Raw genomic sequence first — 5,029 nt, 5'->3', positions numbered from 1 at the left:
GTTCATGAGAAGTAGTTAGCACAGTGTCTGCTACAGCGATAAGCAATAATAAATGTTAACCATTGCTTTTAGCAGCACACTCTTCCTTGGTTTCAGTGACACCGTTTTCTTGTTTTCCTCTTGAAGGTGTTCTTCAATCCCTTCTACTTTTTCTATGGTATCATGAAATGTTGGAATTTATTCCATAAATCATTTAGCAAGTGCATATTTCTTGCCAGGAAATTTTCTTGGCTCTCGGAATCCAGCAGTGAATAAAATTAAGTTGCTGGCTTCGTGGAGTTACATTTGGAGCTGGGAAATTATAAAAATTAATATATACTATACCAGATGGTGATTGACATATAGTAAATATAAATATAATATATAGCATATACTACTATGTTATATAATACTATATTATATATAATGAACTATATGTCAAGTGGTTATATATCAGATATTAATAAGCTTTAGAAAGCAGCGAAAGGGGAATGGATGAATGCTTCAATTTAGGATAGGCCGCTCAGGGAAGTCCTCACTGGTTGGCTTATATTTAACTAGAGATCTCAGGAAGTGGGAAGTAATACACGTAGAATATCTAGAAGACCATTCAGGCAAAGGGAACAGCAAGTGCAAAGGCCCTGAGGCAAGAAGTACTTGGTACATTTGAGGAACAGCAAGAAATCGGTGAGGCTGGAGCAGAGTGAGGCCAGCAGGAGAGGGGTAGACATGGAGATGAAGTCGGAGAAGCAGCCTGGGGTGAAGAGAGGGGCAGAGCAGATCCTGAGGCATTTTTCAGGCATTGTAAGGACTTCGCTTTACTTCGAGTGAACTTAGAGGCCATTGGAGGGTTTTGAGCAAAAGAATGACTTTAGTTTTAAAATAATCACCCTGGATTGTGTTTGGAGAATAGACTATTGGGGGCAAGGGTGGAGGCAGGGAGCTGGTTAGGAGGCTATCGAGATAGTCCAGCATCTCTCTGGGTCTGTTGCAGACCCTTCCCCTCTCATCTTGCTCTCTCTTCTAGACCACGCTTGGCTTCAAAGAGCATCGAAGTGCCTACAGCTCCCGCACTCAACTCTCTTGTTCCTCCCTTTCTTCTGACCTCCAGTCTTACTTATCCATCTGTTTACTTCCATCTGCACTCGATGGCCACTCAGTCTGTCCGAATGTACCTACACTCCTGCACGTCCCCTCTGGCTCCTCTGGGGTTGCACCTGTCACCCAACCAATTGCTCAGGAGTCCTCCTCCAACCCTTTAGAACACCATATCTGGGGAATCAGTAAGTCCTATTCTTTCTATCCCACAGCATTTCTCAGCTGAATTCTCCACTCTATTCCAAGCCTAGTAGAGAGCAGTAGCCTCCTAGCTGGTAACTGAACCTACTCAGCCCCTCCAGCTACCACTGGCTTGTTAAATGATATTTTCCACAAAAATGTAGAACTCTATGAGAAGCAGTAGAAATTTTTTTTTTTCTGTAAGATGTGCCTTTCTCACAGTGGAACAGCCTTTTCAGTTAGTAAAGGGGACACAATAACATCTGAAGCGTTTGCTTTTGGATTATGTTACTGGCTTGGAGAGCTACCCAAGGACAGTAGGTATCCCACTAACATTTGCATGACTAGAATGCTACTTCTCAGAATAAAGAATGCTTTTCTTTATTATCATACCTGGGCAAACCCCAGATATGAATTGTAACGTTTTCCCTTGACCACAGGAAGCTTATTAACATCTGGTTTTGAATAATAGTTTTGTACCTACATCCTGCTACTCAGAGGACCCTGCTACGTAATTAGAGATTTTTTTAATTAAAAAAAGGAGGTGGAGTGGGTGTGGTACCTACGCATGTTCTCTTCTTTATTTAGTTTTATCAGAAGAAAGAAACTAGATTCTCTACTTCCACCCCAACTGTAGCAGGAGTGACCTAAAATGACCACAAACAATAATAACAATCAGATCATATGACTTCTCTGCTTAGAATGGATCAGTGGTTTCTAATTGCCCTGGCAATCAATTCTAGATTCCCTCCTCTGGCCCACCAGGCTCTATATGATCTGGTACTTGCCTTCTCTCCAGCTTTATCCCTTACTTTTTCCAGCTGCGATAGATTTATCTCCATTTCTCAAATATACACCACTCTCCCCTCAGCTGTCTTTCTCTATTCCTTGTGCACCCCCTTGAAAGCTGTTCTTTCTTTAAGCTTCGACTTAAATGTCTCTTTATCTGGGAATCCTTCTCAGCTGCTAGATCTGGTTAGGTCTCCTGGTCATAGGCCCCCTTCACAGCTCTGTTTCTTGCCTGGAGCCCACAGCATACTGTACTTACTTGCTTAGCGTCGTTCTGCCCCATCAGTGCTTTGCTCTTCTCGTCCAGGTGCTGTTGGTGGTCTCATTCTGCTGCTGTCTCCCTACAGCCAGGCCAAAGCCTGACACACAGTGGGCCCTCAAAAAATATCAACTGGCTGGTTTGCTTGGCATGTCAGGGTGTTTCATAAAACAAAGTGTTTTCCAAGTGAGGATTGCAATTGCCACTCTCATTAATTTGGTGGTTCATTTTATTCACAGGAGAAAGGTGCAGTAGTTGTTTCAAGTGTACCTCTTAAAAAAATGGAAACAAACAAACAAAAAAAAATGGAAACAAATTTTCCAAGGGGGATGGTGAACTAAGAGAGCAGGAAAGCTGGGATAATCCTGTGGCCGTTTATCCGCCTTGTTTTGGGTTTCATTTCACTTGGTTCTGTTTCATAAACTGTAATGACTTTCTATGCCTAATCCAGCAAAATAAGATTCCTCACACTCTAGATTTGAATTGATAAATGGAATATTTATAAATGGAATATTTCCTGCCATATCAATAAACAAAGGATTTCATAGTCACCAAAGATTGCAGCCCTCCAGCATGACCTGGTGAGCTCTGAGGAAACTCAGGGCTGAAAAGAATACCTGCCATCTAGCAGCCAGACTGCAGTCACTCCGGGTGGTGAGCCCTGAGGAAACTCAGGATGCGTCAGGATACTGGCCCCGGATAGCTGTGGTGCATATCAAAGGAAGGATTTCAGTGAGCCCAGACTCTTGCATCTTCCCATACGTAGAAAGGCGCTAAATTCCTTAACTTGAGATATCTGGTTTTCTTTGACTAACAGTAATCCTTTGACGTTCCCGACTACCTGTCCTTTGTTGCAAAACTCCTGTATATCCGGGCTCCTCCCCTCCCCTCCTGGGAGCAGTTTCTCAGAGTTATCTGAAACGCTGTCTCCTGGACCGCAGTCCGCATTTTGCCCCAAATAAAACTTAACTGGCAACTCTCATGTTGTGCATTTTTTTAAGTCAACTGAATGAATATGCATAATGTGCTCTCCCTGAGTTGAAGGTCTAGGGAAGTCTGGGATAGTGAAGATAGAAAGTATCCTCACAAACGCCCAAATCCAAAATTGTTACTTTTGGAGTGGGAAGGGGGGAGGGGCAATTTAGGGGTAGGGAAATAAGAGGTACAAACTATTATGTATGAAATAAGCTACAAGGGTATATTGTACAACACAGGGAATATAGCCAATATTTTACAATAACATAAATGGAATATAACCTTTAACAGTTGTGAATCACTGTATTGTATACCTGTAACTTATATAATATCCTACATCAACTATACTTTCATTGAAAAAACAAGTTACTTTTCCCTCCCCCTGCCCAGATTGCTATCAGAAACTGCAGACACACTCTGTGGAGTTCGTTGCTGTGGTACCAGTATGTTTTATAATTTGTATAGTAATGTCCATGAAATAAGGGATGCTTTCCCCATTTCCATTGGTGTAGGAGGCGCTCAAATCCTGCCTGGATTTTTGGAAAAGTTTTTTCCATTTTTAAAAGAGTTAACCCAAGCTTAAAGACTTCAGCTTCCTTTTTAAAACGTTGGCCCTTTTCTTCAGGAAATGTGTGTTCCTACCGGGATGCAAATGGGATTTCAAATACTGAAGGAAGTAGATTTGATTTACTGAATATACTCTTGGCAACTGAGAGAAGGCTATCTGAGATTTAAAAAGAATAATTACCAGGTTTGTCAGTATACCACTTTGGGTTACAAAACTGCACAAGGTTACAAGGGTATCGTGCCTGGAACTTATTGATTCTTTTCTTTTTAAAAATACCACCTAATTATGGACGTGGTGACATAAAAACAAAAGCAATCATTCCCTTCCCAATTTCCATTCTAGTGAGGCTGACCCAAGGGCAGATTTAAATTTTCAAAGTGTTCTGAAAGAAAATTGAGTATTTTAAGGAAAAACAGCTTTAACCTTAGGCTGTAACCTCATGCATTAAATGTGAGCAGAAGGACACAAAAAGTCTGCTAATGAATATTACTTGCCATCTGTTGAAAAATAATATTACGCCACGGGGCTCCTACAGTAGTAAAAGTACATGCTCTTTGAGTCGTTTTTTATTACAGTAATAGGTAATGGGTCACACTCTTACCTAATCACTCATGCAATTCAGATTTACCAAACGGAGATTTAAGGATGACCTTCGTGCTCACAGCACTTTGAGTCAACAGGTGTGAAGCATCAGGTCTCATTAGCCCTGGGGTTCAAGAGTGTTGTGTTGTAGGTACCTAGTTACCAAACTATTTTAAATAAATATAAATTATTTATTCTGTCTGCCAAATAAAACTGTTTCCAATTAACAGGACCACAGAAATTGAGCACCAGTACTCAGTTTGATGAAACGTCTCCCAACAAGACTATAAGTTCTGTGAAACAAATACGAAGTTCTAAGAAGCTTTCTCATTTAAATACGCTTGGTATATCTTAAATGTACATTCTGCCTTCCTTGGCTTGGTTTCTGGTGCCAGGTAGGCTTGAGTTTACATCAGTGACTAGCTAATTCTTGTAGCTTTTTGTGTCTCTCACCATGAACATCAGGTGATGGGTATGTAAGATGTACTCAGTAAATTTCCCATTCAGGTAAGACATGCTGAAGTGTCTGCATTGCATTTCTTTCGAATAATTCAAGTAATACTTCAAAGGATTATGGAATTTTTCATCACTGACTAATT

Source organism: Grampus griseus (assembly GCF_964374135.1).
Source record: "Grampus griseus genome assembly, chromosome: 11".
NCBI lineage: Eukaryota > Metazoa > Chordata > Mammalia > Artiodactyla > Delphinidae > Grampus > Grampus griseus.
Note: the sequence above shows the minus strand (reverse complement) of the source record.